The sequence below is a fragment of the Leptonychotes weddellii genome, chromosome 3, assembly GCF_054177405.1.
Source record: "Leptonychotes weddellii isolate Sample4059 chromosome 3, ASM5417740v2, whole genome shotgun sequence".
Taxonomy (NCBI): domain Eukaryota; kingdom Metazoa; phylum Chordata; class Mammalia; order Carnivora; family Phocidae; genus Leptonychotes; species Leptonychotes weddellii.
Genome location: NC_138371.1, coordinates 51,617,592 through 51,630,049, shown reverse-complemented (window position 1 = coordinate 51,630,049; position 12,458 = coordinate 51,617,592). Strand labels below are relative to the sequence as shown.

The window sequence follows — 12,458 nt, the reverse complement described above, 5'->3', positions numbered from 1 at the left end:
GGAGGCACCCCTCTCTAATGGGGTGAGGGAATTCGCTTGGGACAAATCGGCTTTCTCTCACCTTTGGAGAAAGGTTCCCCGAGGCTTCTGAGACTAGCTCGGATTCTTTCCTGTCATTGGCGTGAGTGCCCTGTGATGGGCACACTCGATCGCTCCTGGCGCGCGGAGGGTGGCGGGGGGCCCGGGTGGGGGTGAGTCTGGGTTGGCGCTTCCCGCGCGGCCGTCGGCCAGGGCGAGAGGAGGGCCTGCGGCACAGCCATTTAAAACTTCATAAATTATAAACAAGCCGCCTTGGCCTTCGCCATAAATTCTGCTCCTTTTGAGCCTGCAATTAGTGTTAGGAAGCACTGGAGTCTAAACACAACCAAACGCCCTCTGAAGGGCCCAACTGTCCAAGGTTGCACACGTCTATTTATTTCCCAGTACCACCCCCTCCGCACCCCGAGGCCTGCACACACTGTCGCCTCCTCCCCCGCCGGCGGTACACTCTCGGTAGGGTTCCCGCTCAGCGAGGGAGGGTCACAATAGCCGCTCTATCGGCGGAGGCGCCCGCCTCCTCCCTCCCCGGTCTTGGAAAAGCAGAGAAAGAAGAGAGTGGGGGAGGGGAGCACGGGCTGGGCAATGGCGCCCCAGGCCCAGGTCTCTCCGTCCCGGGGGAAGTGGGGGAGTGTGTGACCGGCAGCGGGAAGGGGCAGGTTGGCAGGCGAAGGGAACCTCCACCCCGTGACTTCTGCCCGAGACAGGCTCGCCGGGGGCGATGGGGAGCGCCCCCAAGGCCTCGAGGCTGCTGACCCCTCGCTGTCGGGCGCTGCGCTGAGGGCGCTAGGAGCAGCCTGGGCTTCCAGGAGCCTTGCGCTTTTGTGTGCGCAACTTCCCCATGGCCTCGGCTTCGGGTAAGGCCTCACAATAGCACCGGAGGGCCTACGCCGGGAGGAAGGGCCGGGCTTCGCTTTGGGTATTGGTCTCTGGGAGGTTACCTCGTTTGCTGCTCCAGGGGAGGAAGTGGCTCTCTGGCTCAGGCCTTGATCAGCTCCTTTTAATTTTTTTCCCTACAGAGACCGCTGAAGGGTGGAGTGGGGGGGAGGGGAGGGGTCAGGGAGGTTGTGGGGGATCCTCCTGAGGCTTGAAGAAAAGGGCTCAGAGTCTAAAACCCAGGCCCATGGATGGGGGTGGCAGCCGTTTGGGAGCCCCTGGCTGTTCTGTACAGGCAGTCAAACGTGAATTAAAGCAGAGTAGAGAGGAGGCTGCACGAATTGCCCACTGAAGAATGGGAAGTGGGGGTGGGTAAAGAGATTTAGGCAGAGGGAGAGCTTGCCCTGGCTACCAGGAGAAACTCAGGATCCAGCCTGGAGTGGGGTAGAGACCCAACTGAGCTACCCAGGGGTGTGGGGTAGTTGCAGAGGAAAGGTCTGAAGAGTAGTCCTGGCCCCTGGATAGGTGGTAAGAATGGGCGATTAAGTAAATGTTCTGCCTCCCGGCTTTCAGACCTCAGCCTCAACCAGGGACCTGACAGAGAAAAATCCGCCTCTGATGAATCATTAAGTTAAGCAACCATTTGTACCATCTCTTTGTATAGGCTTTCAAATGAGAGAGAGAGAATATAGAATGAGTACTTTCCCCCTTGGTGCAGCCCCAAGCCTAGTCCCTATCAGAGACACATCAGCCAAATTGGTTTCCTAGGCCCCAGAGGCTGCTAACCTTGCTGAACAGGATTTTTTGAATTTCTATCTGTAAGGAGTATTAAAAGATAGTGATTACCTACGCTAGCTACTCATTTCTCCTCCCTCCCCCCATTCTGTACCGGCCAACCCACCCTTGAGTGAAGTGCATCTCCTCAGCCATAAGTCTTGGGAGCCTAGGCTCTCCATCTGTTGAGGTTTTTCATTAGGGAGGGTGAAGAGGATATGTGTGGGTGTACGTCTGAATAACAAAGAAGAAACCCAACATTCTAATGAAAAGTGTTTCTCTGCTTGACCTGGAGGAGCCAGAAGCTTGTTTACACTCAGTACTCAAGGGACAGTCACGGGCCTGTTTGGCTTTATCCTCAGAATTCGTTGAAACTTTCTCTTGAAGTAAAGAATTGGTTAATCCTAGTTACAGATCCACGAAGGTCCTCTTCATCTGGGAGTTCTTGGCATTACTTTGGTCCTTCTTTCAGAAACTGTAAGAAAAAAAAAATAGGATGAACCGAAGTTTGTATTAAATAAAAATACAAAGAGGGGCAGAAGGCCCCACAGGCCTACAGCCTCACCACTTCCAGGCACTGCACCTTCCCAGAGAGGATATAGCTACCGCCTGGGTGAGTACACTTATCCCTAGACACTTTGGGCACAGCTGAGACTGAGTCGCCAGCCATACCCTCACCAGCTATGAGGACCAGCTCACTTAGATCTCTCTTGCGGAGAGCCTGGATGGAGAGAAAAAAGGACTGGATAGGTGAATCCTCTGTACTCACAGCATTGGTGGTGCTGGCGGCCAAGATCATCACAGAGGGTGAAATCTTAGTTTTCATTGTTCCCTTGTCTTCGGTCCAGTTACAAAGGCCCTTATCTTTGGGGCCCAAAGTTGGTACCGAATGGATTACCTACACCTGACCTAAAGCCCATGCCTGAACACTTCCCTCAGGTCTCATAACCACTTGGCAAATTGGAATAGTACAAAGGTACTTCAAGGACCCACTTTCAGGCCAGGTCCAGCCTGAAACACAGTGAACAAAAGGTTTTCCCACATGAAGGAAGAAGAAATGAAAATGGATGTCCAATCATTTGCAGTAGCAGAAGAAGGCAAAAGGTCCCTATTTTTTTTTAAATTTTATTTATTTGACACAGAGAGAGAGAGAGCACAGAGTGAGAGTGTGAGAGAGAAGCAGAGTCCCCACTGAGCAGAGAGCCTGACGTGGGGCTCCATCCCAGGACCCCCAGATCATGACCTGAGCCGAAGGCAGACGCCCAACCGTCTGGGCCACCCAGGCATCCCAAAAAGTCCCTATTTTTGGCAAAATATCTTGACTGGTTCCGATAGCTAATCTGGATCATTTTTATGGAAGAATATTATCTGGAAAACAATGAAAATAGGATTTTAACATTAGTAAGAGCCCAAGGACGAGACTTTCATTTAAATCAGGACTCATGGAGAACCCTGATGGTACAGATGAAATGTTTTTACTGGGAAAGCAGACCTAAAACCAGGCCAAGAGGACCTGTTGGGCCAGGGCCTTTTTGAAGAAAGGGAGAAGAGGTCACTGACTTAGGAGGAGCCGGGGCGAAGGCCCTTTGATGACTCTATTGTTCCAAGCGCTGCCCAACGAATAGCGCATGCCTCCCAGCCTCCTCCGCAAGGGCAGAGCGGGAAACCCGGTGGGTTGCGCGGCGCTCGAGGTAGTCGAGCTGGCATCAACCTCCCTCCGCCTCGTCTGCGGCCCCCGGGGGCAGCAACGACGCGCCATTCCCGTCGCAGGCACAGAACACACAAAGGAAACCCCCACCCGTCCTCAGACGTGGGGACACTCTGCGGAGGAGGCTGGCGTGGACCCCGAGTCTGAGCACCTCCCTCGCCCGCGGGGAACAATAGCCGCCGCCTGCCCCGGGCGGCCCGGCGGTCGCGCGGCACAAAGGCCGTCTCGGGGCCGCGCCAGCATGTGACGCGCGCGCGCTCGGCGCTCGCCCGGCCTGCCGCAGGGCGCAGTCAGCACCGAGCCGGAGCCGCCGGGCCGCGGCCAGGCTGCCGGAATCCACCTGGCACACTTTCGGAAAGACAAACGGTGAGTTAATCACCCAACAGGCTGGCGGCCGCGTCCCCTCTCGCCAGCGAGGAGGCCTGGGGAGGGGGCTGGGTGAAGGATTTCTCTGTGTGTGTCGAGGGTTGGGCGGGGGGTGGGGGGCGGCGGGAGAGGTTAGTCCTATTAAGAATTCATCAATCACCCGGTGTGCACTTATCGCTCGACAGCGGTTCCTCCTACTTCAGAGCAAGTCCCGGCCAGCTGGGAGCCGACCAGAAACCGCAAGCGGAGGAGACGCAGGCACGCGGGGTGAGCGCTCACGGAGGGTGCGACGCCGCCCACGCCCTGCGGCGCGAGGCCGGTCACCCCCCGCGCTCCGGGTCCCTACTGCCGCCTGCCGGCCCCGCCCTCGGACCACTGGCGGCCCACCGCCCTCCCAAGAGGCGGGCCCCAGCGTCCGTCCCCGACGCACGGTGGCTCAGTATCCCCAGCCCCCCACACCCGCCGCTTCCTCCCTCCCCCGTCACACCCTCAGCGCTACTCTACGCCACAACTCCATCTCTCGCAAGACAGAACAAGAAAAATCCCAATGGGTCTGAAGGTTTTTGCAGACACACAAAAAAAGGCTCCCAAGGGACTAGGATTCAGGGAAGGGGCGGAGCTAGTTTCGTTATTTACCTGCAGGAGTAATTTGTGTGGGAGGAAGCAGGATAACACCCCTGTTGAACTTGCAACTAAACTTGAATGCCATATAAAAAGAACAATAAAAATACACTTAAGATACCAACCACAATGATATGCCTTTCCTCTCTTGTCTGGTGTGAAGGAAGGACTGGAATATTTTTACATCAGCTCTTTTGGGGTCATTTTAGAAATACCATAAAGGGATAGACTAAGAGATAGACTGAAAACGGCGCGCAGGGCGGGGGGGGGGGGGTCATTAGCATTAGAGCTGTTTAGCGCGGGAGGGCTTGGGTAAGTGGGTGGTGAAGCATTCTTATACCCCTTCTTGAGTGGTATTTGTAGTTCTCTTTGTAAATTCTAAGAAAGTTCCAGGCTACCCCCTCTTTTATTCTTTTTCTGAGTGACATCAGCTGAGAAGTTTCTGGAGTTAGTTAAGTGTTGCCTCAGCCTATAGGAAAGAGCCTCTGGAAGACAGAAAATCCCAACTCCCCCCTCCCCTCTTCTCTTTCAGCCTCCTCTTGGGTGGAAATGAACTTGCTTTGGAGAGATGTTCTACTATCATTTTGCTTTAGGTAGATACAAGCTGAAGCATTAAGCCTTGCACAGTGTTCTGAACTCATTAAGCAATTAAAATACTGGTCCTGTTGTCCTTGGCTCAGAGTGTGTCCTTCTCTCCTTGCCTTTCAGCAATACCTACTGAACAGCTCCTGTGGGCACTGTGCTGGGCTCTGAGATAAAAAAATGAGTCACTAATAGTGTGCACCTTTTCATCTACCGGGGGAGAAAAAGAATCTTAAAACAGTGTGACAGATACTATAACACAGGTGTGACCAAAATGTTCCTGGATTTAATAAAGAAAAGGAGCCTCTAACATTACTGTAGTGTCAAAAAAAAGTCTTCTCAGGGGAGGTGAATTTGGGTTCCTGAAGTATGAGTTTTTTAGGAAGGAAGAAGAGACATACCAGGCAGAGTGAGCAGCACATGCAAAGCAAGAAGGGAAGAAAGAGCAAGGTCTGGGCCTGGAACAAGAAGAATCCTTTGGAATAGAACATCTGGCTGGAAAGAGAGGTTGTATGGGGTTCATGGAAAGGAGTCTGGACCTGATCTGTAGGCAGTGGGAAGCCACTGAAAGTTTTAAAATGGGATGTGAGGTTATGTATTGGAAACTTCCTCTTTGGGATACTGTGTCTGACTGGAGAAAGCAGAGATAGGAGGCAAGAAGGAAAAAAAAAGGAGGCTGCTGCAATAATCCAGCATAGAGAGGAACTAAGATAATGACGATGAAGAGGAAAGACATTTAGGAGGACAAATTCACAGGACTTGGTGATAACTGGATGAGTGAAAGAGCAGTTACAGATATTAATCCCTAGGTTTCTATTTAGAGGGCCTGAGTAGGTACTCAGGTCATTCACCAAAATGAATACAGGAGGGGGAAGAGAATACTTTGCAGGGGAAACTAAAGAATTCAGTTTTAGGTCTACATTGTGTTTTTTGTTTTGCTAACTGATACACTGTATGACCCTAAACAATTCACTTAATCTTGCTGGCTTTCAGTTTCATCACCAATGTAACAATCAATAGGTATCTATCTCAGAAGTTTACCGTGTGTGTGTGTGTGTGTGTGTGTGCGCGTGTGTGCGCGTGCGCGCGCGCATGTGCACATGCCCACATTAGGAATTACCTTCACCAAGTCCAAGTGAGTGTCCTATGCAAAGCTAAAACCTAGGGAAAACATCCTCTAACCCACACCATGCTAATCAAAACTTAGATCCTGGGTGGCCATTGAGAAATAAGTCTCAGGAAAATTAAAAACAACACCCTCCTGCTTCCCAGATATTGAATCCAACCAATGCTTTGGACTAGGTCAGATCATATTGCTAATTAGAGCTCCTCTGCTTCCGGAGGGTACTCTCCAGGGACACATGCAGAAATGTGGTCCTGGTATCAGACCACTAAAGAGGAGGCCTCTTAGCAGATGTCGGAAAGCTTTTTTATATCATGTGTCTTTCAGGGAATGCTTGAAGCCACCCACTCTCTTTGAACCTCCTTAGGCTTCCTTGTGACACAGTACAGTATGGGAAAGAGTGTTGGAACATCTGACCTTGGCCATTTACACTGGGTGTAATGCAACAAGTAGTTTATCTTTTCTGTGTCAGTATTACCATTTATAAAATAGAATTATGAAAGGATCAAACAAGATAAGGAAGAATGGCATTTCTGGAGATGCTCTAAGGGTAAGCAAGAGGTATTATTTTTTACTTATTGGATTGGCAAAAATAAAAAAATTTACTATCCCACTGAGGTGGCAAGAGCATAGGGTAACAGGAATTTTCTTATGTTGCTAGTAGAAGGGTAAATTGATTCACTTCTAAAGAGAGCAGTTTGGCATTTTGTATCAAAATGGCCAGTGCACATACTTTTGACTAAGTAATTCCATGTCTGGGAATTTTTCTAATAGGTCAAAAACTTGAACATGTGTTTGTAATAGCAAAAGACTGAAAATAAGCAGGAGCCTTTCTATCCCCATTGATAGGGGATTAGTTAAAATTGTGGTAGGTATGTACAGTAGAACAGCATGAAATTGTAAAAGTAAACCAGGAAGTTCTGTATGCATTTATATGAAATGATCTTCGAGATACAATAGGGGAGGGTGCCTGGGTGGCTCAGTCGGTTAAGCATCTGTCTTCAGCTCAGGTCATGATCCCCAGGGTCCTGGGATCAAGTCCCACATAGGGCCCCTTGCTCAGCGGGGAGCCTGCTTCTCCCTCTGCCTGCCACTCTCCCCTGCTTGTGCTAGCTCTCTCTCTCTGACAAATAAATAAATAAAATCTTAAAAAAAAAAAGATACAATGGGGGAAAAGCATGGGGCTAAATGAGCCTGTCTAATATGCTATCATCTATGCAAAAAAAATGTGGGGGAATTTATAGATAGATGGAGATGTATAAAGTATCTCTGGAAAGGCAAAAGAAACTAATAACTTATGTGAAGGGGATCTAGGTGGCTGAGGACAGGGGTGGGAGAAAGATTTTCACTGCATACCACTGTGTACCCTTTGAATCTTGAACCACATAAACCTGACCTGGGTGCACCTGTGTGTGTTCACACATGTCCTAAATTTGTACTATCCAGTTACATTAATCTAAGGTTATTTCTTGTTTTGATCCCCCAGGGATCAAGCTCAGCAGGAGATGAGGGGATCCTTTACCCTTGCTTGGTGGAAGGGGTGAGAACCCAGATCCTCTCTGCCTTCTCCTGCAGGAGTAGCTCAAGGTGTGGCCTCAGAATCCTGGAGCACAAGTTTAGCAAACAAATTGCAAAGGGGGCGGGGCAGCAAGCCTCCCAGTCAGCCACACCGGCTGTAGGGTCTCCCAGAAACAAGGGTGTCTCCTTGAACACTGCTCTGTTGCTCAGCACTGAGGCTGCCACAGTGTGGAGGAGGGGCTGCTTTACTCTTCCCCTTTTGTAAACTGTGGACAGGCAGCAGACTGTGGACGGTCAGAAGACCCAAGTTAGTTCCCTCATTTTTTGCAGGACGGTTTTGTGTTTTAACCTTTGAATAAGGTGACTTCCTTTCTGAAATGAGGGGTTCAATGTCACTTGTCTCTAAGGAGCCTTCTTGCATTGACATTTTATGATATGAAAGGTCCATTTTTAGCCAAAGGAAGAGTTAGTTACAGCTTAGGCCAACAGACATTTCATCCCCTCTGGATCCCAGGAGCTCAAATGCTCATTCCAGACAATTTGGGAGAGGTGGAAGGAAAGAAGAGTTGGCTCCTCCCTCTTGAGACTCCCCCATTCTTACTCCTTTCTTCTTTCCATTACCTCAAAACCACTCTAAAGTTTCTCTGAGGAGACTGGGAGAGAAAAAACCCTTTCACTTCCTACCTTGCTAGCATCCGCAAAGCCAAGTTAGGAAAGTGGCAAGGAGCAGAAGCCAGGTCTCTGCAAAGCACTATTTTGTCAGCAAAACTTGGGAAACTCCTACTTAAGGATATTTAGGAAACTTCACCCCAACTAGACTCAGGTTTGGCTTTAACATTCTCTGCCCCTACCACCCAACAGGCTTCTGAACATTGTTCAGGTTTACTCATGTTCTAGTTAGCAATGAGTTCTCATGGTGCTGGTCAAGGGCCCCTCCTACAGAATCACCCCTCTCTCCCTACATTGCCCACCCCAAACCAGCTCCTGAAACAGAAATTCTCAAAGTATGGTTCCAAAGAACCTTGCTTTAGAATCACCCAAGAGGTTTATTAAGACTCCTACCGGAGTCAGATATATTGGATTAAAATCTCTTGGGTGGGCTCAGGAACCTGCACTTTTAAAGAAGCTTCTGTGATGATTCCTACCCACATGAAGTGGTTTTGGGAGCCAATAATCTAGGGATATCCTTTAGCCAATATTAGTCATGGTAAAAACACACCATTCTTAGGGTGCCTGGGTGGCTCAGTTGTTAAGCGTCTGCCTTCGGCTCAGGTCATGATCCCAGGGTCCTGGGATCGAGCCCTGCATCGGGCTCCCTGCTCTGCAGAAAGCCTGCTTCTCCCTCTCCCACTCCCCTGCTTGTGTTCCCTCTCTGGCTGTGTCTCTCTGTCAAATAAATAAATAAAATCTTAAAAAAAGAACAACCATCCACCATTCTGTCCCATTTTTACTTCTGTCCAACAAACATTTCTTGGATGTTTACTGTGTGCCAGGCAAGGGCTTGACCCATGAGGCTTTCATTCACAAAGCTCTCAAGGAAAGGCACAGCACTCTAAACTTTTTCCTCAGGGAGGGTCATGTTAACAAGCTTCTGACAGGTTTAAAATTCTTGTCCTTAGGATCCCTTTCACCCCCACTTCCCATGGAAGACTGAGGGCTGCTGCAGAGAACTACAAATCTTGCTTAAGAGAAAACCCCACCTCCCCCTCTGCTTTTCAGCCCAACAAGCAAGAGCCTTTCTATACTTTGGGGCTGTGGAGCCAAGAGTTTGCATGTCTCAAAGCATCTCCAAGGGGTAACATGATGAGGCTTGTGGAGAGGGGTTGCAAGAGACTTCTTAGGAACAACTGTAAACACACAGAAGTCCAGAGTGCCACCCTCCATCACTTCTGTCTTCTGTCTGCAGGAAAAAAGGCTTGTAGCTCGAATGGGAGACAAAGGTTGTCATGGGGGTGGGGGTGGGGGGTGGCTGCCTTGGTTAGCAGTATGGGAGAGATTTCAAAGCATTCCTACATCAAACACAACCTGGCAATCAGGCCCCTCTGCTGTCACCTCCTGCTGAGAACTCACAGCACCAGGACCTAGCAGGGCAAGTGACCCTTGGGAATTCATGACTTGAACAAGCAATAAAATTAGTAAGACATTTCTCTCATACCCTGTGAACATCTAGGAGACAAACTTTAAAGGTACTCAAAGTATCCTACGTTCACACTTTCTACATACATTTCCTCCAATAATATCTTCCAATCTCTCCTTAGAAAATTATAGATTCCGATTCTTCTGGAGTAGATTTATAGTATAGCTGAGACTTGTGCCAGTAATGAATCTCTTTCTTGTTCCTTTGGCTTGAGAATATCTTTTTTTTGCAGCCTAGACCTCCCCTAACAAAATATTCGTACACAGTAGGTCCCTGGCAAATGTTGAATCTGAGTCTGAGATAACCAAAGTCTTGACTCCAATCTAAGCAAGTCAAGAACCAGTCCAGGAGTGGAGATGGCAACTCTGGGCCCCAAGGTGTAGGATATGCCAAAACCTGAGAGACTAAAGGGAGAAGAGAGGATGAACAGAACGCAGCTCTCTGTAAGCAGTTATCAGAGAACTACAATTGGGTCTGAACAAATATTGAATACCTCACCCACCCACTCTCACCTATAGTTTTGAAAACAAAACAATGCAATTAAAAAAAAAATCTCATTCTCTTTTAGGACATTTTCTTCCATCCACAGAAGTTCAATCTCTAGGGTGCCTGGGTGGCTCAGTTGGTTAAGCATCTGCCCTTGGCTCAGGTCATGATCCCAGGGTCCCGGGATCAAGTCCCGCATCAGGCTCCCTGCTCAGCGGGGGGCCTGCTTCTCCCTCTCCCTCTGCCTGCCGCTCTGCCTACTTGTGCGCTCTCCCTCTATCTCTCTGTCAAATAAATAAATAAAATCTTTAAAAAAAAAAAGTTCAATCTCTAAAATTTTGCTTCAGGGAAATAGTGTGGACAGCTTATCAAAGTCAATGCTTAATTGTGACAGCAAGCACCCAACCTTTGCTCCCAATGCTTAGCAGCAGAAACCTGGTCCCTGTTGCAACGAAGTCTGCCAAGGCACCTAGGCTGCCTGTTTTTCCTGAAACCTTAGAGCAAAGGTGCTTGATATGATAGGTTTTGGTCAGACTTGCCAGACAATCAGGCCGGATTTTCTCTCCTACATCCTGAGTTGCAGCCAGCTGGATGTCTTCTCCAGAGAGGTTTACAAGGCCATCCTCCTTCCTGACTTGCTGGGGCCTCTGGGCCTAGGAGCTGTGATTAAATGAGTACCTTCTGAGAGAAAGACTTATAGTTTTGAGATAGGAGTGTGCACACTGGGTCATTATGCTGGTAAAAATTGGCTATTAAAGTCTAGCCAGGGGTGAGTGAAGTGTTACGTGACCTCAGCAGCATCTGAGTTGCTGATATTTTTGTATTAAGAGCACAGAGTGAGGGACAGCAAGGAAATACTTCTACATATGAAGCCTGAGCTAGCTCTGAAGAGCTCTATCATTTCCTGATCAGGGAGCTAAAAAAGAGCTTCTATTTTTCTCTTTCAAAAGACTATTTAGGACCTTTGCCATCTGATTGGCTATAGGAGAAAACTGAAGTAGCAACATGAAGTTTGAAGGGCGATTTTCAGCACAGGATTCTATTTCCCAATCAAGCCCAAGAAATCCAGCAGGGTAGGAACCCCAGACCTGTTAGTTTTGTGCTCATTCCTAGGTGTGTACTCTCTACCTACCCCCTCCCCACCTTGGCTCAACTTCAGTTTCACCAGCAACACGTTTGGTGTGGCTTTGTTTATTCACAAGTTCACATCCCAGTAAGGGACTGGCTCCCTGGACTGTGATGGCTCCTACTTTCCAGGCTTCCTCAGAGCGGAATTTTAGGCAAGGACTCAATCGCTCTTTCATGACAAGTGGATCAGTAAAACAATAATAAAACCTCTGTCACCATAACTAAGAGGCTATAATAGATCAAATTCTCAAGGGCACTTGAATAAGCCAAGAGTAGACCCTGTTCACACAGTTTTAGGAAACCACTCTCTTTCATGACTGCTGTGTGTAAATAACATTTATTTATTTAATTTGTCATTTTCCTACAGCCCCAAAGAGGAAAACATTACAAGAAATGTTCAAGGAAGTTGGAAAATTTGTCAACGTAAAGCTTGTCTTTGTAACCCTTCTACTCTTCATTTCCTGTGCCAGTTGCACTTTTATTTCCCGTCTCTCTACGCTCAGTAAACAAAACCATATTATCAAGGGAAGGACGTGAGCCCATTAACATTGTGAGCCCTCAGATTTCACTCGCAAGAGACGACGCAGCACTTATCTGATGGAATAGAAGCTTTAATTGCTTCGAGGTACAAGCCCGTCCAAACCTCTGAGATCTCACCGGTCCCTGGGAAGCCTTTGCGCCCTGGAGCCAAGCGCCTCAGAGAGAACGTGCGCCGCCCCAGCCCCGGCGCGGGTGCCAGCCTCCCCGAGAGGAGCACTGGCGTTCCACCACAAGGGCAGAGTCTTTAGTTGGACAGCCTAGTTAGCGGGGGGAGATCTGGTAAATTTCCCCACAGGGCAGAAACCTCATCTTCTGTCCAAATCAAAACCTGGCGCCCCAACACGCACCCTTATCACGCCGCCACAAATGGAAGGAACGCGAACTGAAGGGATGCTGCGAAGTAACGTGAAAATCTAGTCTAAACGTGAAGATTTTGTGCCGCCCCAGGTACACAGCACCCAGGGCATACAATTTAGTCCCATGAATCGGAGGCAGGGAGAAAACGAGGGAAAATTAAACCTGTACTCTAGGTTTAGGAGAGGGGTAACACCAGTGCCGGGAAA

The 12,458-nt window shown here is 48.9% G+C and overlaps 2 long non-coding RNA genes across 2 annotated transcripts in view; one reads left to right on the top strand and one right to left on the bottom strand.

The window, feature by feature from the left end:
• Positions 1–123: 123 nt before the first annotated feature.
• LOC115943039 (uncharacterized) overlaps positions 124–12,458 on the bottom strand; it is a 62,743-nt gene continuing 50,408 nt past the window's right edge. Inside the window, exon 4 of the long non-coding RNA XR_014143523.1 lies at positions 124–2,161. This is a non-coding gene — a long non-coding RNA (uncharacterized LOC115943039). The remainder of the gene's footprint in view (positions 2,162–12,458) is intronic.
• Positions 2,159–5,048, top strand: LOC115943041 (uncharacterized). Its single transcript, XR_004077638.2, has 3 exons — positions 2,159–3,760; positions 3,946–4,027; positions 4,914–5,048. It is a non-coding gene; the product is annotated as an uncharacterized LOC115943041 (long non-coding RNA).